This window comes from Antechinus flavipes, chromosome 1, assembly GCF_016432865.1.
Source record: "Antechinus flavipes isolate AdamAnt ecotype Samford, QLD, Australia chromosome 1, AdamAnt_v2, whole genome shotgun sequence".
Lineage (NCBI taxonomy): Eukaryota > Metazoa > Chordata > Mammalia > Dasyuromorphia > Dasyuridae > Antechinus > Antechinus flavipes.
The window spans coordinates 16,469,184-16,493,780 of record NC_067398.1 but is presented as its reverse complement, the minus strand read 5'-3'; the positions used below and the strand labels follow the sequence as shown (position 1 = coordinate 16,493,780).

The window sequence follows — 24,597 nt, the reverse complement described above, 5'->3', positions numbered from 1 at the left end:
CTTTGTCTAGAGAAAGTTGGCTTTAATGTACTATTTAAATAAACATCCAAACAACTTAAAGAGATAGAAAATTCAGGATTTAAAATCTATACTCTCAGAAAGGAAGCTAGAAAAAGGAGAAAGGGACACTTTATTAGCCCCCTGAATTCTTTTTTTTTTTTTTTTTTTTTGCTGAGGCAATTGGAGTTAAGTGACTTGCCCAAAGTCACACAGCTAGGAAGTGTTAAATGTCTGAGGTCAGATTTGAACTCGGGTCCTCCTGACTTCAGGTGCTCTATCCACTGCACCACTGAGCTGCCCCTACTCCCTGAATTCTTAATCAGGGAAAAGTTTACCAATGAATGAGCAAGTCCAACGCTCTCATCATAGCTTTCCTGTTTGTCCCGAGTGGTTGGACACTAACTTCCTGCTGGACCCAAACATGTTCTAGACCAGTGGTATCAAACTCAAATTGAAACAGTATCAAATTATATAGCAGGACCCTTCAGGCTGCATATTGACTTAGAAAACCATATATTAATATGGTCTATGTTCATTTGTATTTTTATTTATTTTGGAAATATTTCCCAATTGCATTTTAATTTGGTTTTGGTTGCACGTGGGAGTGTTGCGGGCTGTGACTGATATCTCTGTTCAACATCTTCCTCTTCTGTTTCTGCCACTTGCCTATCTTGCTTCTTATCTGTCCCTGTTCTTTTGGAGAATCATTTTAAGATCTCCTACTGTGATGGAACTTGTGCCCTCTTCAACAGATCCTTATTTTCTCAGTATTACAAATACTAAGGTACCTAATGTGGCTTATAAAAGTATTTCTTCTACTCCTGGGAAAATTAATTACTCAGTGAACAAGCATTTATTAAGCACCTACTATTTACAAGGCATTATGCAAGTGCTAGGAATATAAATACAAGGCAAAAAAGGCAGCTTCTAAAGGAGCTTATGTTCGAATGTGGAAAACAACACAGAAAAGAAAGCTGAAAAGGGGAGTGGAAAGTTCCTAGCTGGGAGTATGATGGAAAAGTCCAGAGGATTGCAGCCTGGTAGAAGATGAAGAGGTGGTTGCTAATAATACTGTGAGCATCTCCTTTGGGGATGCCTATTTCCAAACAACCAGAAATCCTGCCTTGAACTTCTGAGAGTTTCCAGGAAAGGGTTTCCACTTCCAATCGGAGGAGTGGCCCAGTTAGGGGTGTCTCCTCTCCCTCCCTCCCTCAGCTCTTTTGTAAGTGGTCCCAAATAAAAGCTACCATCGCTAAGTTAATTGTGAAAGTACATGGGTAGATCTTAAGGACCAACTCATAATGGACTGAGGAGATCTGTCCTGTGGTGGACAAACTATATAAGTTCCAACATGAATAGAGGCACTGTGACATCTGGACACTGGTAGATAGCCCCCCTCCCCTTCTCCTCCCCTCCTCCTGCCCATTGCCAATTCCTTGGGACATTTCCTATGTGCTACACATGAGACTATGTCAGCTGCCTGTTCAGTCTAATCCATCCCTTTAGGGTCATGGAGGTGATCTCCCCAGGAGTCATTATTGCTTTCCATGGTCTCATGATATCTGATAGCTCCCCACATGAGACAATACCGAAGTTCTGCTTAGAACGGGTGAGTCTTTAGCTCAGACCTTTGCTTCATGGGGTTCCAGTAGTTTATTATAGCATACTGTATAGGAATCTTCCCATGAATCAGTCAGTAAACATTTATGAGTACTTCCTATGTGCTAGAAGGAAGGAAACAAGCATTTATTAAGTGCCTACTATATGCCACATATTGTGCGAAACACTTTACAATTCTTCTCTCATTTGATCCTTGAAGCAATCCTTGAGGCAGGTGCCACTATCATTCCCACTTTCCAGATGAGGAAATTGAGGCTGACAGTGGTTAAATGACTTATTCAGAGTCACACAGTGTATGTATGCCCAGTTTGAGCTCAGGACTTTCTGACTCCAGCTCCAGGGCTGTGTCCATTGTACTGCCTATAGCTGCAAGGCACTATGCCAGGAGCTGGGTATACAATGACATAAGCAAAGCAACCCCCACCCACCGCCCCAGGAGGTTACATTCTATTGGGAGAAAACCTGCACATAGATAGATTTATGCAAAACACATATTAAGATAAGTTTGTGTGTGTGTTTGGAGTGGGGGAAGGAAAGGGAAACAAAAATGGAAGGGGAGAAGGAGTTAGGAAAAATCTCCTAAAGAAGATTATGCTTTTATGCTTTTCCTGAGCCATAAAGGGAACCAGGGGGTCTGCGAGACAAGGCAGGAGCTCAGAAGGTGGAGGGCTACAAGTGAGGAACCATACAAAGGCCAGTACAGCAGGACCAGAGAGTATGTGGAGGGGAATGATGCGTTAAGAAGGTTGGAAAAGTTCAAGGGGCCCTTTATGAAGGACTTTAAGTGTAAGCAGATGATTTTATATTTGTTCCCAGAGGTGACAGGGAACTGCTGGATTTTAATGAACAGTACGGTTTCATGGTTGGATCTGTGCACTAAGAAAGTCACTTTGGTGACTGTGTTGAGGGTAAATTGGTGTGTGGGGGGGAAATCCTTGAGATAGGGAAGCAGATTAGAAGGCTATTGTGAGTCTGAATGAGAGGTGATGATGTCCTAAACTTGCGCGGCAGCTGAGAAAACCAGAGATTGGAGAGGAGGCTTCCAAGGAGAAAGATATGAAGAAAGAACCAGACTTGGCATCAGATTGTGGCTATTAGCAGTGAATGGGAGGGAAAAGTCCAGCATAACACTACAAATGAGGGACCGAAAGGATGGCGCTGTCCTTGGTAGCAACAGCAACTTCCTTCCTTCCTTCCTTCCTTCTTTCCTTCCTTCCTTCCTTCCTTCCTTCCTTCCTTCCTTCCTTCCTTGCTTCCTTCCTTCCTTCCTTCTTTCCTTCCTTCCTTCCTTCCTTCCTTCCTTCCTTCCTTCCTTCCTTCCTTCCTTCCTTCCTTCCTTCCTTCCTTCCCTCTTTCTTTCCTTCCTTCCTTCCTTCCTTCTTTCTTTTTTCCTTCCTTCCTTCTTTCTTTCTTTTTCTTCCTTCCTTCCTTCCTTCCTTCCTTCCTTCCTTCCTTCCTTTCCTTCCTTCCTTCCTTTCCTTCCTTCCTTCCTTTCCTTCCTTCCTTCCTTCCTTCTTTCCTTCCTTCCTTCCTTCCTTCCTTCCTTCTTCCTTCCTTCCTTCCTTTCCTTCCTTCCTTCCTTCCTTCCTTCTTCCTTCCTTCCTTCCTTCCTTCCTTCCTTCCTTCCTTCCTTCCTTCCTTCCTTCCTTCCTTCCTTCCTTCTTCCTTCCTTCCTTCCTTCCTTCCTTCCTTCCTTCCTTCCTTCCTTCCTTCCTTCCTTCTTCCCTCCCTCCCTCCCTCCCTTCCTCTCTTCCTTCCTTCCTCAAGCAAGTGTCCAAGAAGAAGGTAAAAGTGAGAATTTACTCATGCTAATGAGATGGAAGCTAGCAAAAGAAGGCATGCCATACTCAGCACAGGCTGATGAAAATCCTGAAAGAATCTGAGACGTGAGCCAGGGAATTATCAAAAAGGATGAATTTACAAAGGCAGTTAAGCGATGTGAGGACGATGACCATTATGTAACTAAACAAGCAGATGTGAACTGAATGCATTTCATGGTGGATTAATATGTTGGCAGAAGTTTTGGAAAAGTAGATACTTGTGTACGTGTGTGTGTGTGTGTGTGTGTGTGAGAGAGAGAGAGAGAGAGAGAGAGAGAGAGAGAGAGAGAGAGAGTTTTGCTATTGTCATCACTTAGAGACTACTCTGCAATCTTAATATCTGCTCTAATCTCTCAGATTAAACCCTTGAATTTCTATTAACTATGCTTATGTCTAGGTTTCTCCCAAAGTGGATAACAGGGTCCCCAGCTCATATATAAACATTCAAATTAATAAATGCATTTATATTGGGTACAGAATAACTTTTGCTTTATACCATGGAAAATTAAGAAAGGCACCAAAGTTTCACTGAAGTTCCTTAAACAATGTAAACAAATAATCAGAAGATTCCCAATATCAGCTATCACTCAGCAAGCATCTGTTAAGCCCTTAATATATAGTTAGCATTGTGCTAAATGTTAGTAATATAAGGAAAAAGCCACAATCTAGCAGGTGTGACGACATGGACATATATGGCTACATATAAGACACAGCATAGATGGAAGCTTCCTTTATCAAAAGACAGGGACTAATTTTTTTCTTATTGCACCCCCAATAATTAACACAATATCTGGTACATTGCTGGAACTTCTTGGTGGATTAAAATGAATTGACGAGAGAATTCATGGAGGGGAATAATGTATAAGAAGACTAGAGAGATGAGAAAGGATGAGATGGTGAAGAGTCTTGAATGCCAAATGGAGGATTCTGTGTTTGATCCTGGAGGTGATTAGGAGCCACTGGAGCTTATTGAGAAGGGAAGTGACACAGTCAGATCTGCTTTTTAGGAAAATCACTCAGTGAAACATGCACTGAAGCAGAAAGAGGCTTGAGGCAGGGATTAGAAGATTTTGACAATAGTTCAAGAAAGAAACAACAAGAGTCTGGAAGAGGGTGGCTGTGTGAATGGTGAATAAGAGACACAGAGACAGACAGAGAAAAACACAGGGAGTGTGTGAGAGACAAAAAGAGAGAGCTAGAGGCAGAGAGAGAGAGAGAGAGAGAGAGAGAGAGAGAGAAGGAGGAGGAGGAGGAGAAGAAGGAGAAGGAGAAGAAGGAGAAGAAGAAGGAGAAGAAGAAGAACAAGGAGAAGGAGAAGAAGAAGAAGAAGGAGAAGGAGAAGAAGAAGAAGGAGAAGAAGAAGGAAAAAGGCAGAAGAAAGGAAAAGGAAGAAGAAGGCAGAAGGAAAAAGAAGAAGAGAAAAAAGAAGAAGAAGAGGAAGAAGAAGGAAGAAGGAAGAAGAAGGAAGAGGAAGAAGAAGAAGAAAAAGAAAGAGGGAGAGTGACCAAGACAGACAGACAGAGACAGATACAGAGACAAAGAACAAAGAGAGATAGTGAGACAGAGAGAGATAGAGACACAGAGAGATACAGATGTTTATATGTATGTATGTATGTATTATTTCTGTTCCCTATATTCCAAATGGATAGGATTCTAAAGATTCAAATTCACAGTGACTAGAGGAGAGAGGGGCTCTTCCTACCTTCTGAAACCTTAAATTAGATTGAAGAAATGAAAACCTACCCAACAATTTACTTCTCAGAAGCTGCCAACATCTTATATAAATTATTCCAGATCCATAATTCTTCCTTTAGACGTGTGACTCGCAAGTTCTTGGTCTCAGGGCCTCTTCACACCCCTAAAAATTACTGAGGATCTCACAGAGCTCATGTTTATATGGGACATATCTTTCAATATTTATCATGTTGGAAATGAAAACTGATATACATATTAAATGTTTATTTATTAATTGATTAAAATAATAAACTCAAAGTGCTAACATAAATAATACATTTATCAAGAAAATGGCTAGATTTCCCAAAACACAAAATACGAGTGAGAAGAAATGAGGGAGAAGCAGGGTGTTGCTTTGCATATTTTTGCAAATCTCTTTAACATCTGGCTTAATGGAAGACAGCTGTATTCTTGGATCAGCTTCTGCATTCAATCTTTGTTGCAAACTGCTTTGATTTGGAGTGTAGGAAAAAAAAAACTGATCTTGCACAAATTTGTAGCTGGAAAACAGAAGGGCCGTTTTAGCCGGCAAATAACATCTTTGTATTATTATGAAAAGAGCTGATGTTGATGACTGCTTGAGATGGTCTCAGGGACTGTGAAAGGGGTCTGCCGATGGCCTGATGGTGCCATTTCACACCATGGCCACCAGATGGCAGTGCACCACCACCCAGTTTTATTGCTAAGCCAGGGAGAAGGCTTCCAGGTGACTGGTGACTGTTGGGATGTAGAAAATATTCGGCTTGGAACACGAATCCATACCCAAAGGATGGCTGAATTCCCTTCATTTGTTTTAATTTCCAGATGCCATGTTTTCATTATCCGAGGTTTCATCTCTTTAGCAGTGTGGAAAGATTTGGGTTCAAATCCCAATTTCTACTTATATGACTTTAGGCAAGTCCATAGTCCTTTGGATCTCAGTTTCCCCCTCTGTAAAGTGAGTGGGTTGGACCTGGCAGTCCCGAAGAGCTAAATTAGTGATGTCAAACTGAAATAGAAATGGGATCACTTGACTTAGAAAGCCACATATTAACATTATTTATATTCTATTCTATTTTTATTTATTTAAAAATATTCCTATCAGTTAATTAATGATTAATTCCTGATCACATTTTAATCTAGTTCCAGCGGCACTGGGGAGTGGGATGGTTGGTATCCCTGGTCTAAACTATGATTGTGCCTCATAAAGAGTCTGTATGGGGAGCCCCGCTTTCTAAGGCAAGATATGAAAATTCAGGCTTGCCCTCATGTGATTCAGTTGAAAGAGAAAGAGACTGGATTTAAAGACCTGGCTTCAAAGCCTAGCTTTGTCATTTACTAATGGTTTGACCAGGAGCAAATCACTTAACTTCTCTCTCTGAGTTTCAATTTCAGCTGTAGAATAAGAAGATTGAACTAGGGGACCTCTCAGTCATGTCAGTAAGCCAAGTAAAGTCAACAAACATTTGTCAAGTACTTATTATGTGCCAAGCACTATGCCAAGGGCTGGGGATCCAAAGCAGAGCAACCTCCCTGAAGGCCTTTCCCCACATAAAGTCACCGCCGTCAAGGAGTTCGTGGTCTAGGAGCGCTGACAACAAGCCAACAACATGTTCGGACGGGATAAATTGGGGATAATGGTAGAGGGAAAGCTCTAAGGTTAAGGAGGACGGGGAAAGTTTTCTTCTAGAAACTGGAATTTTTAGTTGGAATGCGAAGGAAGCCAAGAAAGCCAAAGAGATGAAGATGAAGATGGAGAATATTCCAGTCATAGAGGGCAGACAGTAAAAATCAGGAAATGGAAAGTCTTGTTTGAGGACTAGCAAGGAGACCGGCAAGGCAGAAGAAGATTAGGAAAATATATATGAGAGGTTAGATGAGGAAGGGCTTTAAAAGCCAAATAGGATTTAAAATAAGGAGTCGCTGGAATTTTTAGCGAATGGAGGAGTGATATACATGGTCAGACCTGTGTTGTAGGAAGATGATTTCAGCATATATGAAATATGTTAGAAAGATAAAGATGAGAGGACTTGGAAATGATTGGATACGGGGGCGAAAAAGTGAAGAGTTAGAGATTGCATTGTCAGTCTGGATGACTGTGGGGAGTGAAGGGGGCGGTGGTACTCTTAATAGGAAAGGTATGAATAGGGAAAGCTTGAAGGGAAAGATAATGAGTTCAGTTTAATGAATTTAAGATGTCTGTGGGATATCTACTTTAATATGTCCAATAGGCAGTTGGAGAAGTGAGACTAGAAGTCAGGAGAAAAGTTAGATGAGTCGAAATGAGAGAGGAAGGTTCGGGACAGAGCCTTGAGAGGCACATATGGTTAATGGGCATGATTTGGATTAAGATCTAGCAAAGGAAATTGAGAAGGAGCAATCAGACAGATAGGAGGATAAAGAAAAAAGTGTCATGACAACCTAGAGAGAAGAGGGCTGAGGAGAGGTCAAGAAGGATGAAAAGAATCATTAGATTTGATAATTAAGAGAGAATAAAGTAATTAATGACAGCGCTAGAGTTATAAAACCTTGTCTAAGCAACAAACTCTTTCAACATTAGGATGGACTAAATAAAAAGCGATGACTGTGAGATGATAAGAAATATTAAAATAGTCAACAGACTGAAAAATAGAACAAAATATAAAGCACCTCATAGCAAAAACAATTGAGCTAGAAATCAGATTAAGGTGAAAAAATTGAAATGTTTTCAGATTACCTGAATGCCATGAGCCTAGACTTCATAGTTCAAGAAATATTAAAAGAAAACTACCCATGATTTCTTAGAACCAGAAGGCAAAGTATAAATAGAAAGAATAATTTTAAAAATCATGAAAACTCCCAGGAATAGGATACATGAAATCCACAGCTTTCAAGTCAAAGAAAAAAAATGCTACAAGCACTCATAAAGAAAGAAATCAAATACATGATTTATCAGCTACCACTATAAAGGAGCAGGGAGCTTGGACTACAATATTCCAGGAATCAAAGAAAATAGGTTTACAGACAAGAAGAACTTACCTAGCAAAACTGAGTATAATTCTAGGGAGAGTGTGTGAGAGAGATGGATTTTTAATGAAATAGAGGATTTTCAAACATTCCTGATAAAAAGGTCAGACCTATGTAGAAATACTGTAGTTCAAACACAGACATTAAAAGAAAAGATAAAAAGGAAGAAACATGAAGAGACAAGCATAAAGATAAACTGCTTACTTTCAAATATAGGGTTATGACATATGTGTTCCCTCTGAATTCAGTCATTATGGAAGAACCAGGATCTCAAAGCATTTTTGACTCATAAGATTGCCTCCAAGGCTGAACACATACATCTCAGAATAGTTACTTTTTAATCTAAGATTAAGAAAAAAAATACAAAAGTAGAAAAGATCTTCGGGGTCCAGATATAAGGTCATCTAGTTGAGTTTTCCTGCATTAACTGCCACATTAGCCTGCTTGTCATGATGTTGGGTTGGAGAAAGACTCCATGTTACATGTTGTCCCCTGGAAATAATCAAAGAGAAAGGTCTTTTTTTTAACTGCCCCATACCACTTTCTCTATTATGGGGTAGAGGGTGATCAAGGGACCATTCAGTGCTTTCCGTATCATACCAAAATGATCACCCAAACCTGTGGTCAATTGGACCATGGGATGTTGTTCCATGGGATGAACCTTAGCTAGGTTAATGTTCTGCTGGTATTATATTGGGATCTGGAGCACTTCTGTCTCCAGAAAACTAAAAATGAGTTTTAAACAGAGGGCACAAGACTAGTGCAGGTTCGATATATAACCAATGAGGAACTCTAAGGCAGAGTGTGAGAAAAAATAAGACTTAGAAGATGTGACGAGTATGGAACAGAAAGTGCTCCACTGCTCCCTTTATGATGATGGGAGAAATCAGGGAAGGTCATCAATGAGCTGGGCAGACTCCTCTGGTGAATTTTGAGGAGGACATGGTTAGGGAGGCATGGATGGGATGCAATCTGCACCATTGAAGGGAACTCCCAAATCAAAGAAATCCCCAATCCATTGGTGTATTGACTATCAATAAGATGGATATTGACAGGTTTCCTAGCTACCATGGAGTCCTTAATCCATATCACGTAGAGATTGTCAGAAGTTAACATGGTCAATTGTTCTTTATGCTGTGATGCTCTCTGCTTGTGAACCTTGACACATTATTATTTCAGGAGAATAAATGGACCAATAAAAATATTACACACACACACACACACACACACACACGATAAATGTGTGTGCTGTGATATGATACTAATAAGAATAGATTCTGTGCATGAAGGGAGTAAAAACAGATGATAGAGAACATTCACAATGGGGGGAAAAGGTAGAAGTGGCAGGTAGTGAGAATGAGAGCATGAGATGCCAGCAGCATAGATTTGGAGGTAATCTAACCCAGCCTCTTCATTTTATAGATGAGGAGAAATCAGAGCAATTAAGCGACACGTCAGGATCATGTGGCTAGTAAAGCGCAGGATTTGAACCCAAGTTTTCCTAACTCCATGTTCAGCATTCTCCTGTGTGTTTCTGCTTCTGTTTTTAAAGTGTGATTTTTCCTTACAAGAAAACCAAGGCAAAAACATCTGGAGTGAGTGTTTCCTAAGGCTCAGTTAAACTTTCAAAAAGTTACGTGGGTTTTGAAGATGTGTAATTCAATAATATAGACCTTTGTATGTTTTTTAGAAAAGAAAATGTGCCATTGGATCAGGGAGACAAGCAGGTTCAGGATAGAGCTGGCTGTGTCACTCAGACAGGTGTCTAGATAATGAGAGACAATAGTCTTCTTATAAGAATATAGGGTTTTCTGTGGCAAATATTCACAGATGAAGAGATGAAGATGAAGGAAAGGAAAGTACATTAACATAGATATAAGTCCTTTCTCCCCACTGAGCAAGTGCTTCTCTAGACCATTTGCTTCCATAGGGGTTGGTTATTTTTCAGCGTTTCTTGTTTTCTGCCCCAAGTTTAGTCTTCACATTACTTTTAGGGGAGGAAATGCGTCGCTACTTCTCAAAGGTCTCTGATTGATGATCCTGGCCCAGTCACTTCTCTCTCTGTGCCTCAGTTTCTTTATTTGTAAAATGAGGATGCTGGACAAAATTAACTCTTAGGTCCACTTTCCTATAATCCATCATCAGAGCTACTGCCATCATCATCACCATCATCATTTTTATTATCCCTCTTTGGAAGACCGTTTCTGGAATAGAATCCTTAATCCTAAATGCATTTGACAAGACAAAGAAAAGGAGGTGCAAGAATGATGTCAAAATACCCATGATGAACCTATGGGCCTTGTGGAAACCTCTAATCAAATGAGAATGGATTTTATTTGGGAGAGTGTTCAAGAACAATTAATTATTCATGGCAGCGACTTCATTAGGATTTTATTTTGTTTAAAGGCCTCTAAATGACTTAGGAAATTGGGTTATGCTTGAGAAGAGTTTCAAGAAAGAGATAGGGAGAAGCTTTTCATTATATTGACTTGCCTAATTTTTTCACAATAGGTATTAAGCTAGCCATGTATAGAACATTTTAAGGTTTGCAAAGTGCTTTACAGATATTATCTGATTTGATCCTCACAACAAATCTGGGTAGTAGGTGTTCTTATTGTCTATATTTTATAGTTGAGGAAGTTGAGGCAGATAGAGTTTAGTGACTTGTCCAGAGTCATATAGCTAGTAAGTGACTGAGATTGAATTTGAATTTAAGTTATTCTGACTTTAGGTTCAGTGCTCTATGGACCTTGCCACTTATTTGAAAACATGGGTGAGAAATTCCACGTGGATAGATTGGTGAGTACAAGTGAAATGAGAATGACAGATCTTGTAGAGAGACATGGATTCTTGGAATTGTTTTGGACCAGTTTGACTCGATTGCCCTGGAATTGTTGGTGTTATGCTGGGGGATGAGAACATTTTATTTAATTCGGTGTGCACTTACTAAGTTTTTCTGTGTCAGGCATTGTGTCCAGTGCTGGACACAAAAACAAAAATGCAACCGTCTCTCACTTCAGGGAGCTTAGACCCCATTGTACTTGAGAGATATACACAAAGTAATTTGCCAACTAGCAACTGGGAGGGAGGTGAGAAAAGGTCTTTTGAGGGAGATAGCCTTGAATATCCCAAAGATTATGTTGGGAATCCAGGCAACACTCTAAATCATTAAAGTACTGGAAAGTAAATAGTGAAAACAATAAGTTGGGAAACTGATAGGGTATCACTAACGTGCTTCACGATCACTATCTCTTTCTATCTTTCTGTCACTTCTCTCTACCTCTTTTCTCTCTCTCTGTCTCGCTCTCGCTCTCGCTCTTGCTCTTTCTCCATCTCTCACTCTGTCTCTGTCTTTATCTTTCTGTGATTCTCTTCTCTTTTTCTCTCTCTCTCTCTCTCTCTCTCTCTCTCTCTCTCTCTCTCTCTCTCTCTCTCTTTCTGTCTGTCTCTGTCTCTACCTTTCTATGACTCTCTTCTCTCTCTCTCTCTCTCTCTCTCTTCTCTCTCTCTCTCTTCTCTCTTTTTCTGTCTGTCTCTGTCTCTACCTTTCTGTGACTCTCTTCTCTCTCTCTCTCTCTCTCTACCTTTCTGTGACTCTCTTCTCTCGCTCTTGCTCTCTCTCGCTCTCTTCCCCCCCTTTTCTGTCACTCTCCTCTTTCCTTTTCTTCTCTCTCTCTCTTTTTCTCTGTTTCTCTTTCTTTCTCTTCCCTCTGTCTCTGCCTCTCTCCTATCCCCCAAACGTTCTCTCCTCTTTATCCTGTATATTTGAACACGTGTATATACACATATATCATGCATATAAAGGGAAAGCTGGGGAACCATTCAGTGCTGCTGAATTTTACCCACTGAGCTGAGGACCTTGGTATTTTTGTGGCCCAGATGGCTGTGTGAGACTTGATCTATAGACCCTGAGAAAGATATGTTCTCTTTCTTAGATATACTCAGGAAGAAAATCAAACCGACTCGTGCCCTTTTAGCTAAAGTCAACCTTTAGCTCTTGATTGTTCCTCTGAAGTCAGGCCAGCTGTAGATTGTGTCCTTGAGGAAGCTCTGCTAGGACATGTACATTTTCAGTGTGAGTTGTCTTTTTATCTCAGATGTGCATACACCTACCATTTGGAGACCATTTGCTACAACATGATGGAAAATGGATAATATAGATACATCAGTAATCTGGTCTGTGCAAATAATTCCCTTGATCCCATAAAACCCGGTCATGGTCACATTGCTAGTGACAGGGATTTCAGCCCATGTCTTCTTAACTCTGAGTCAGAACCCATCCATTATGATGCATTGCCTCTCAGTGATCTAGAGGAATAGACTTTTGCCTTTAGGTGCTTGGGAGCTGGGAACCAAGGGCTCACTTTTATACCTTTGTTCCTAAAACACAGATTCAATTTCATACATTCTAGAATTCACATGTAGTCAGTTAATCTTTACCAAGCGTAGTTCTTTTCACGTCAATGTGTTAGCACATTTATCGTCTATTAACTTATTTTCCAAGTTAAAATAAAGTAGTAATGTGTGATATTTTGTTAACTTAAAGCCCTCCTACAACAAGAGGAGAGCAATTGAATTTTATTAAGTCAACTACCTTTAAAAAAAAATCCCAAAACAAACACATCAGAACCTGGCGTTCTCCACACCTTTCAATCAATTGTGTGACTATGGCAATGATGCAGAAAATCACCTGTAAAAGCCTATTTATTCTTTTTCACATTTTAATCAAAATACCCCTTAAGGCATTAGGTTATCTGCAGGTAATCTAATAAGGCAGATTTAAAAAATAAATCTAAGCGGGACCATATGCTCCAGGGCCACATGGTAGCAACCACAGTGGGAAGATAAAGGCCTGTGGCTTCCCTTCCAACCAAGGTCTCCACAGCAGTTCTGCCTCCTCAGCGGAATACAACCAGGCAGAAAAAAGGAAGGGATTTGCTTGGGCAGGATAGTGTCTTTTAGTGCCCTCCAGTCCGGGCTCAGCAATCCATCAACTGCCTGTTTCTCCATACCCTGGTTCAGAGATCCGACTGAGTTATGACTGTCTGGCTAGAGCTTTTCCATTCCATGTCGTCCCACTTTGTAGAAGCAGACCTTCCAGCCCTTCCATGTGGGCTGGCTTCTGACAGAGCACACAGCCCATGCTCTGAGGATTAGTCTCTTTTTGGTCAGGACTTGTTAGAGAACTCAAACCTATTTATCCTGACATTTTCTTGTCTCTAAACATGTCTGTATTTACATCTCAGAAATGGGGCATTGCTTTCTCAGTTTAACACATACCAGAATTCCGTTGTGGAGTTTACATGTTTATGGAGAGATAATTCATTTATCATCCCTTATCTTGCATAAGAGGGCCTCGGTGGACATCGGGTTCACAGCCATTGAGTGTCAGGGGTGGGACTGGACTCCTGGGGAAGCTTCCCTGACTTTCCCAATGCTACAGTCTCAGAGTCCCTATATTTTGAATAATTCAGGTTCAGTCTATCTTCATTTGCTGAAGAACAAAGATTGGATCGTATCCTCAAATGGTTTTTGAAAACAGATTTATGTTCATGGCTCTGTGATTTTTCCATTAGAAAAATGAAAGAGGAAGCAGTTTATCGTTGAAAGTTGGCCCTGTGATGCTTTTTGGTTGTTTCAGGCCAGGAATGCTGTGTTACTGGCCTGAAACAATCAAAAAGGACCATAGGGTTTTACCCACTAACCTTAAAAATAATCACCTTCTCGGTCTGTAGACCATGATTTAGATCTGACATCTTTCAAGCTGTTTGGAATGATCAGTGCACTTTTCCAGCATCGATCTCTATACTGAATATAACATTGGGGTCTGGGCATGGGGAGCTGGATTCAAATGACGGTGGGTAAGTTCTCTTAGAAAATAATATGCTTAAAAGCTGAATTAGGAGAACATGGTACACAGCAGCAGCAGGATTGTGTGATGATCAACTATGATAGACTTGGTTCTTCTCAGTGACTCAGTGATCCAAGGCAATCCCAATAAAATTTGTATGAAAAGTGACATCCATACCCACACATTTATCCACATATATAAATATATATAAATAAATGTATGTGAGCATAGGATCATATTATTCAATGATGCAAGATGTTTCTGGAACATTACCACACCAGATCTGTTTCTTACTGCAAGGCCATGTCTCTTTTTTTTAATCAAGAAGGATGTTTCCCCAGACAGAACTATGGAGATTGAATGCAGATCAACACATTTTTTCTCATGGTTTTTCCCTTTTTTCTGATTTTTCTCTCCCAACATGATTCATATGGAAATAAGAACAAATGACTGTACATGTATAACCCCAAATTTTGTTTTATACATAACTGGGGAAAATACTTTAAAAAATGTTTAATAAAAAGAAAACCATATGCTTAATATGTTCTTCAAATGAGAAAGCTAGAAGAAAAGGCAGGAGACGTGGTAAGCTTAGTTAAACTTCACCTCAGCAAGAGGAACAAGAAAGGGGAAACATTTTTTTAATTTTCCAAATTTTGTGGATACCTTTAAATAAAAGTCATGATTCTCTTCATATATATTTCCCCAAATCAGTCCCTTGCTGGAGTAAGGAAAACCTATCTAGCAAACCCACCTATATTATTACTGGGTCTGACAATGTCTACAACATTTCACGTAATGATTCCCCCATTTCTCTATAAAGAGGAAGGGGTTAAGGGAAATATCACAACCAGAAATAGTAACTGATTCATGGAATCCTAAAGAATACCATACACATGAGCCAACAAGAAAAGAAAAACAGACTTTATGGGGCTGTGAGGATAACTCTGGATTTGAAGATAGAGGATCTGGAATTAAATCACCATGACACAATTTACTGCTCAGCTGTCATACGGTCATGGCAACCATCATCATGGTAATGGGTTTTCTCATCAAATATATAAGCTAAGTAAGAAGAAAATTACTGTGGAAATAGCTTCCTAGGTGAGAGAATTTGGGTTCAAATGTTACCTCTGACAATGAACTTGGACAAATGACAATTTCTCTGGATCTCAGTTCCTTAACTGGGACATACTACCATCTCTGTGGTACCTTCTAGCTTCTAGATTTAGGATGCTGCCTTAATTCTGTGACCTCTAAGACCCTTTCTAGTCCTAAAGCTACGATTATTACTCCTTCTCATGAAGGGGGTGGTAGTTTGGAAATAGATGGATGGATGGAGGGGGGAAGAATGTGTCATGTTGCTAGGGAAAAGACCACAGCCAAGTAAACCTGTGTTCATAGATTAGTTGCAAGATTTCCTTCCCATCATCAAGAATGTGTCTGTTTGGTGTGAAAACAAATTCTTCCAGTGTGGCCACAAGCTGAGCTAACAGAAGAAATATTTCCGACTGCCCCCGGTCTATGGCAGATGGACTCTGCCGCCTTCTTTCTCTGCAGCCCAGGTCTTCCAAGCAGCATGGGGGTTGGTAATCCTGGCCTCCCTTCAGCATGGAGGAAGTCTTGTTGAAAGCAAAGTATTTGATTTCCTGAGAGGGAGTGGGGAGGAGAGAGGAAGAGGGAGCTTCTCCAGGACTAAACATCCACCGGTCAAATGTATAAACTATACATTGGAATTCTGGCTGTGGTATGTGAGAAGAAAATAGTTCTCCATTTCTCTGTAATGTGTGAACCAGACATGTAGAGGGACAGCTAAAGGGAAATATGAATACACTTTTACTTTAATATATGGAAGTAAGGAGGATAACCGGGGGCAGGGATCATTCCGAAATGAAAAAATAGTGACTTCCTTAAAAAAAAAAAAAAAGAGCTACAAAATGAGATTTAATACTCTGGTTCCAATTATACACATATATACAGATATACAGATGAGACAGTAGAGTTGGATATATATATATATATATATATAAATGTATGTGATCATGGGATCATATTATTCAACGATGCAAGATGTTTCTGGAACAGTGCCATATCAGATCTGTTTCTTACTGCAAGGCTCCTTTTTTTAATCAAGAAGGATGTTTCCGACTTCAGTCCCTGACCTTACTTATTCATAGACTTGGCCCTAAAAGCTTGGTGGTTGTTTCTTAAAAATCAGAATTCAGAATTTAAAGGGGGCTTCTATTCTATTGCTTGGAGTCAAGAATACCTGAATTTAAATCTGGCCTCAGACACTTACTAGCTGTGTGACGCTGGGCAAGTCACCTCATCATATCTGCCTCAGTTTCCTCAGCTATAAAATGAGCTGGAAAAAGAAATGGCAAATCACTCTATTATCTTTACCAAGGAAACCCCACAAGGGATCGCAAGAGTTGGAAATGATTGAACAACTATATTATTAATTTTTTTATTCATAATTTTCTTAACTCTTGACAATCTACCAAGTAATACATTAAGGCCTGAGCTGTAGCATTTACAGATTTATAAATAGTAAAGGATCACACTGAAAATAGGACAATTGACCCTAGTCAATATTAAACTTATGATTTCTTTAGAGTAGGGAATTTCTCATGTGAAAACTCTCTCCTTCAAGACAGATCAGTGAAACAGATGTTTTGCCAAACTCTAATTTAAAATCTGAAAGAATCTAAATGGTCTTATTGGGCTGTTTGAGCTAGTTATAACCAGGAAAATCATGAAATGGTTCTTGCCTAGATAAGAAAGAGAAAAAAAGGATGAGAAAATCAGAAATCTTATTTAAAATTCACGCTGTTTTCTTTGCAACTACTGAATAACTTATCTCAAAATAGCAGAATGGTTTAAAGCATGACCTAGGTAAAAAGGTCCCCCCTAAAAATTAATTTCTCTGGGTATCACTAACCCTAACTGAATCAGCTCCAATTTGCCTAGATAGACATTTTCATGGCTCACAGCAAAATATAGTAAACCGAATAACTGTAAGCTTTAATAGAATTTCACACAATCTTATTACCTCCCAATTACTTTTTTGACCTTTTTAGGATCGTTCTTCACTCAAAAACACCCATGATCTGCAATTCTGAATGTCCTTCATCCTTTGCTATTCCAAGAAAATCAATAGATCAAGTGGAATTAACATTGCACTTTGTGACTTCCATTTGTAACAAATATAGTCCCAGGGAAGGCATAAATGCCGAGCACACAAAAGTATCAATGCTCCCAGAGCCCTGGGTGTGTTTGGGTAAAGTGAGCTCTAGGACATTAGAGATATCTTCTGCTTTCTCCCGCCTGCTTAGAGACTCTAAGAAAACTGGGACTGCTTGAGACTTTATATAAGGGTAGGAGACTTTATTAGTAACACATTCTGAATTATGTTAAGAGGATTAGCATGCAGATGGAATCATTTGTTTCAGGGTTCAGGCTTCACGACTCTATTTGGGGTTTTCCTGATAAAAAATGCTGGGATGGTCTGCCATTTCCTTCTCCAACTCATTTTACAAATGAGGAAACCGAGGCAGACAAAATGGCCAGAGTTACACAATTAGCAAGTGTTTGAGGCCAGATTTGAATTTAGGAATATGAATTTTCTTGACTTCAGGTCCAGGGCTCTATCCACTGTGCCACTTAGCTGTCCCCATGCAGATGGACCTGGGACTATTGAGGTTGTGAGCAGGGATCTATTGAGTGATTCACATTATTGAGTGAAAGGCTCATAGACTCATAATTTGAAAAGGACCTTAGAAGTTATTGAGTGTAACCCCCTCATTTACAGATAAGGAAATTCAGGCATAGAAAGGTTAAGTGATTTATTTGTCCAGGGTCACATAGCTAGTAAGTGTCAAAGGTGGGATTAGAATTCAAGTTCTTCTGACTCAGAGTGTAGCATCCTAACCATGTAGTAATCCAACTGTTATTATAGTATAGAAAGCTGTAACAACATAGACACTTAGGACTAGGATGGGATCAGTTCTCAAATATGTTGAAACACACCCAAGAGCTATTATTTATTATTCTAGCAGAATCTGTTTGTGAGAACAGATCCAAAGGACTGCCAAGGGAAAGAGAGATCTATCTTTTTCTGATTGCCTCTAGAGGGAAGAAGTAGAAAAAGGGGATAAATTATAGAGAGGCAGATTTTAATTCAATTAGTGATATTCCAAAGTGAAGGAAAATATCCAGGGAGATTGTGACTTGCCCCCTGTTGGAAGTCTTCAAGTCAAGATTGAATGAACATTGTCAGAAATGGGTTGGAATAAGATCACTTAGCTCCCTTTCAAATTTTAAATTCCATGACAAATAATTTAACCATGACAAATAATTGTTCCTGTAGTCTGATTGGTTACATGTGAAGCCTCTAATAGGCATTGCCCCTTGGATTGTAACATCTGGAGGGAACCTATTCATAAAAGATCTATTAGATTTATGGGGAAAGATTGCTACAATTGTGACTTTAGATTGCTTCTCAAGGATGTGTAGTCTGGTTCTGTGTTCTAAGCTTCCACTCATTCCTCAGGTCATGTGTATATTTTTAAGGATTCTTAACCTGGAGTCTTTGAACACTTTAAAAATATTTTGATGACTTTCAAAATAATTGATTTCCTTTGTAATATAATTTATTTTATTTTTTAAATTTAACAACACATTTAGTTTTTTTTTCTTTTTTTTCTGATATGTTATACATTTATATCATTTTAAACATATTTTCACATTGGTCATGAAAGAAAAATCAGAACAAAAAGGAAAAAAAATAAGAAAAAACAAAACATCAAAAGGTGAAAATGGTATGCTTCAATCCACAATGAGTCTCCATGCTTCTCTTCTGCATGCAGATGGTATTTTCCATTGGTATTGGATCACAGCCTTGATAAGTGCTAAGTCTATCATAGTTAATCATAACAATCTTGTTTTTTTATTTTTTATTTTTTATTTTTATAATAACTTTTTATTGACAGAACCCATGCCTGGGTAATTTTTTACAACATCGTCCCTTGAACTCACTTCTGTTCTGATTTTTCCCCTCCCTCCCTCCACCTCCTCCCCCAGATGGCAAGCAGTCCTTTACATGTTAAATAGGTTACAAATAGATACAATCTATGTGTGCAGAACCGAACAGTTTTCTTATTGCACAGGGAGAATTGGATTCAGAAGGTAAAAATAACCCGGGAAGAAAAACAAAATGCAAATAGTTTACATTCATTTCCCAGTGTTCTTTCTTTGGGTGAGCTGCTTCTAACAACACATTTCTACAAGGAATCCATATTCCATGGTCCATGGCTTCCAAATAAAAAGTTAAAAGCTCTTTGTTTGAAATAAGTTGTTTGTATAAAGCGGGTTTCTGAGACAGATTGTTTTGGAGAAGGTTATGGACAAGTGACACGTCAATTAAGAATATAGGACATTAAGCAGTGTTTATATATATTGTTATGCTGCATACTTGTAGCAGGAATGGATTCAATTCCACCCAGTGGCAGAGTTTGTTCAGAACAATGCAGCGTATTGTATCTGGGCGGTTCAGTCTTGCCTTTTCTTCTTCCTGTGTATAAACCTGAAAGATTAAACCAGAAGTCCAGAAAATGCTGGCCTTACTGTATTGGAGAAAGGAGAAATCAGGGCCTCCTAAAATGATATTAGGTAGCAGGGAAGATGACAGCACAAAGAACTGTGATCTGTTCAGAGGTAGCTAGGAGATGCAGTGGATAGAGCACCAGGCCTGGAGTGAGGATGACTTATCTCCCTATATTTAAATCTGGCCTCAGACACTTATTAATTGTGAGACTATAGGCATATCACTTAATCTTGCTTGCCTCAGTTTTCTCATCTGTGAATGAGCTGCAGAAGGAAATGTCACTCCAGGATCTTTGCCAAGAAAACCTCAAATAGAGTCAGTTGGACATGACTGAAAACCAACAAAATATGATCCCACAATACCAGAAGTACCAAACTAGTAGCAAACCTAGCTCCCTTGCCATCTCCTTAGAGACTATAACACGAGGGGAAGATTATCTTGGTCCACCATGTCAGGGAAGCCTCCTAGGGACTTCTATAATGCAATCATATTTTCCAAAGCCCCAGGCATTCACTTTGATCTGAATCCCTTTCTGAAGACAAAAGAGCTATGAATTTTCGCAATAGTAACCAGTCTATATCAATTAGTTCGGTGATCCTTTGTTTTCCCTGCTCCAATCCCTCATCACATGCTACTCCTGCACGCTCACATTGGTGACACCATGATACTCATCTGTGAGTGGCTTCCTGCTGTCTCTTTTAAAGTATTGAAGGAAGATATCCAGGGAGATTGTGAATCCCCTCTATTGGAAGTCTTCAAGTCAAGACTGGATGATCACTTGTCAGAAATGGGTTGGACAAGATCACTTAGTTCCCTTTCAAATTTTTAATTCCATAATAAATAATTCAACCTGTGTTTGTTCCTGTAGTCTGACTGGGTACGTGATATTTATAGTTATATTCTAGGCTAGGACTAGTTTAATTTTCTCCTTGCAGCTGGCCATGGTGCTGACAGTTTTTACTCCTTTACTTGTCTACTTAGTACAAACCATTCTAATCTTACTCCTCTCTTCTCTTTTATAACATCTGGCACTATTGACCACCTCCTCCTTTTGGTACCCAGTCCAATCATGGTTTCCATGACATTGCCCTCTTCTGGTTCAACCCTTATCCTGCTGTGATTATTCATCCCTTCCACTCTTCCTGGAATTCTTATCCACTACCAATCCTACGCCACCAGGACTTTTAAAACTGTGTACATTGCTAATCTAGTTACTGTGCTCTAGTCTCACATTACAAGGGTCTTGCTAGACCCCTCCAACTTAACCTATATGTAGCACCTCAAACTTAGCAGATCTAAAATGGAACTCAAGAGACAGCTTGGTGGTACATTGGATAAAGTACTGATGTCAGAAGTTCAAATGGAGGACCTGAGTTCAAATCCAACCTCAGACATTTTAATCTTTCAGTATCTCAGCTTCCTCATCTGTAAAATGAGGACAAGAGGGCTGTTGTGAGGGTAAAATGAGACAATATTTGTAAAATGCTTTGTGAGTCTTAAAGCGTTACATGAATGCTACTTATAATTTTATTATTACTATTTTTATTGTTATCTTCCATCCAGATGATGAAAACAATTTGCAAGTCTGTTTCAGTAAATAGTATCCTTAATGTCCCACTCATTGAAATGTTTGCATTATTTTAAACTTTCTCTCTTTCATTCCCTTCCCTTCACACATAACTGGTCTTCAAGATCCATTATATTTCTTACCATTATATTTCTGGCTCATCTATCTCCTTCACTCTCCTTACCTGGTCTTTCTCACCACCTGCCCAGCCCATTGTAATAGATTTTTAAATTCTCTTCCTCTTGCCAGTCTCTGCTTTCTCTAATCCATCTTCCATACAGTTTCTAAAATAATTTTCAACAGATTCATATATAATAATAATATTAATTATTATATAACAATATTACTATATTCTCCTAATAAACGAGTTTGCAGTTGTCCCTATTGTTTAGAGGATGAGAGAGAGGCCTGGACCAGACATTTCCCTGATATAGGGAATTTCTAAGTGAGGAAACTTTCTCTCTCAGTGCAAGTTATTGCCTTCTCTGCAATTTAGTCTTAGAGACTTTCCTGATTCACTAAGAGGTTAAGGTCCATGACTTATCACAATGTCAGGCATGTAGTAGGTGCTTAACAAATATTTATTGATTGATTGAAGTGATTTATCCAGAGTCTCAAAGCCAACATGTGTCAGATGTGGAGTCTGAATCCAAGCAAAACCCTCATTTTATCTACTCCCCCATGCTGCCTTGCATCATGCTTATTTTTATATATGTCCTATTGCCAGCTTCTAGAGCATAAGCTGCTTGAAAGTAAGGGCTGGGACATTTTTCATCTTTGCCTCCTTGATGCTTTATATATATTAAACTCTTAGTAAATGCCAAGTGAAATTTATTGAATATGATGAAGCTCATTTATTTATTTCCTCATGGGTTTAGTTGCAGGTGAATTATTTCTCCTGCAAATTTTTTCAAAAACAAGGAAGGCAATCATGTTGATTTGTTTTTTACAGGTGGGTAAAAAGACCCAGACCTATGATTTCACTAGTATGAGGAACTCTTGGTATATAGATAATCAACTTATTTATAAGCAATAGTCTTAGAGAATGCTTCATAAACCTGAAAATGCTATGTGCATGTTAGGGATTAGGTCTCTTAGGTGTTCCTAGGATTTTGATTTTTTTAAAGGGGTTTTGTGTGAAAGAAAGAGAAAATAGGATTTTGTCAATTAAAAAGAATTAAATAAAGACAAACAAAAAAGATATTAGAGAGTGTCCTGAGGATGCTGAGTTAATGTGAATCAGGAATGGAACCCAGGTCTTTCTTATTTTTTTCCTTTTTGATCTGATTTTTCTTGTGTAGCATGATAATTGTGGAAATATGTATAGAAGAATTGCACATAATTAACCTATATTGGATTATTTGCCATCTGGGGGGGGTGGAAGAAGGAAAGGAGAGAGAAAAAAATTGGAATATAAGGTTTTGCAAGGGTGAATGTTGAAAACTATCTATGTATATGTGTTGAAAATAAAAAAAAACTTTATAAAATAATACAGATCTGCAATTTCATTTTTGTATATAAAGAAACCTTTCTTAGGCTGCTGATTTTTGATGCTACACTATCGCTCATAGATAAAATCCCTGAATGAGTTTTGGGAATATAACATTCATAATATTACCACGTCTGATCATTTTTCTCTCCAGTAACCATGAAACTTATTCCAGATTCTCAGAATGAATCAGAATCACAAAATTGTAGAGCTGCAAGGGACATTGGCAGAAGATCTTATTCACTTTCCTTATTTTATCAGTGATGACCTAAGGCCAAGAGGGTAGAGAGTGCCTTTCCTAAGATCTTGGTTGGTTACTGGCAGAATCAGGAACAGATTCCAGGCCTTCTGTTGCCCTTTTCCCGATGACATTTGCTGTGTTCCCAGATTTCCAATTGTATAATATTAGAGGGAAGGGAGACCCGAGCCAGACGTAGCGGGGACATGCCAGTTGATTTTGGAAGGGGTTTTTTGATTAAGAGAAGTGGATGAAGGGACTTTGTCTTCTAGTGGCTTCTCTGTTTGCTAAGTAGCCAGGGTGGAGAGGCTGCCAAAAGGAATTCCCATCATCCCGAAGGGAACCCATTAAGGGATTGATGTTGATAGATATGCATATGTTGCTGCTAAGGAGGACGGCAGAGAAGAATGAGTAACACATGAATTGATTAAGGCCTTCTTTATGTCAACTCTAATAATTTGTTTGGACCAAAGTCTTCTGCCATCAATAGCATCATTAGGGCCTGTCAGTAAGAGATCATAGGCCTGAATTTCCCAATTATGTCTTTCATTTTTTATAAAAGGAGCCAGCACCAGTCAAGAGTCATCATCGTCACAGAATTTTGGAATTGGAAGTGACCCTGTGGCCTACGTAGTCTGCTTCATACCTGGATAGATGCTCCAATCCAGTGGCCATCTGACCTTTGCTGGAGGACCTCTGCTCAGTGCCTCCTGATACGGTCTATCCCACTTTTGGACAGCTTCAAATGACAATTAAAAAAAAATTCAGAACTGGGACAGCCTTCTTTATATCAAACATTCTCCACTCATGCCTTCAATATTGCCCCCAGGGTCTGCACCAAGCCGTTATGGCACCTCTTTCACTCACTTTAAGTAACTGTGTTCCGGAAACTGGTATTAAAAATGACTATTAGGACTTGAAAGCAGTGTGGTTTAGTGAATTCGTCTTGGAATCATGCAAATCTGTATTCAGTTTCTGTCTCTAGGCATCTCTGGGTATTTAACACAACTCTTTTTTTTTTTTTAATAACTTTGTATTGACAGAACCCATGCCAGGGTAATTTTTTACAGCATTATCCCTTGTACTCACTTCTGTTCCGATTTTTCCCTTCCCTCCCTCCACCCCCTTCCCCAGATGGCAAGCAGTCCTTTACATGTTTAACACAACTCTTCAATGCCCCTGGCATCTTTTGGGGGAAATTCTTATCCTTTTCTAAATTATGGTCCTTTTTGTCCTTTTGGACAGCTGGCAAAACCTCCAGACTTCTCAGAATAATGTTTTAAGTGTAGAAAATAAAAATGATAAAGAAAACCAATTTAATTTAAATACAGTGATCAAAAAATAAATACTTGAAACCAATTTCATGGAAGAAGTCTTATTATAAGGCTTTATGTTGTAGAATAAGTACTGATTTATTTAGTAAGAAAGGTTTCTTTACATACAAAAATGAAATCGCAGTTCTGTATTATTTTATAAAGTTTTTTAAAATTTTCAATACTTATACATAGATCGTTTTCAACATTCACCCTTGTAAAACCTTATGTTCCAATTTTTTCTCTCTCCTTCCCTTCTTCCATCCTCTCCCCTAGATGGCAAATAATCCAATATAGGTTAATTATGTGCAACTCTTCTATACATATTTCCACAATTATCATGCTACACAAGACAAATCAGATCAAAAAGGAAAA

At 39.0% G+C, this 24,597-nt stretch overlaps 1 long non-coding RNA gene across 1 annotated transcript in view; it reads left to right on the top strand.

Moving 5' to 3' along the window:
• Positions 1–23,831, top strand: part of LOC127550472 (uncharacterized) — a 36,090-nt gene extending 12,259 nt beyond the window's left edge. The window contains exon 2 of the long non-coding RNA XR_007950874.1: positions 23,472–23,831. This is a non-coding gene — a long non-coding RNA (uncharacterized LOC127550472). The remainder of the gene's footprint in view (positions 1–23,471) is intronic.
• The last annotated feature ends 766 nt before the right edge of the window (positions 23,832–24,597 follow it).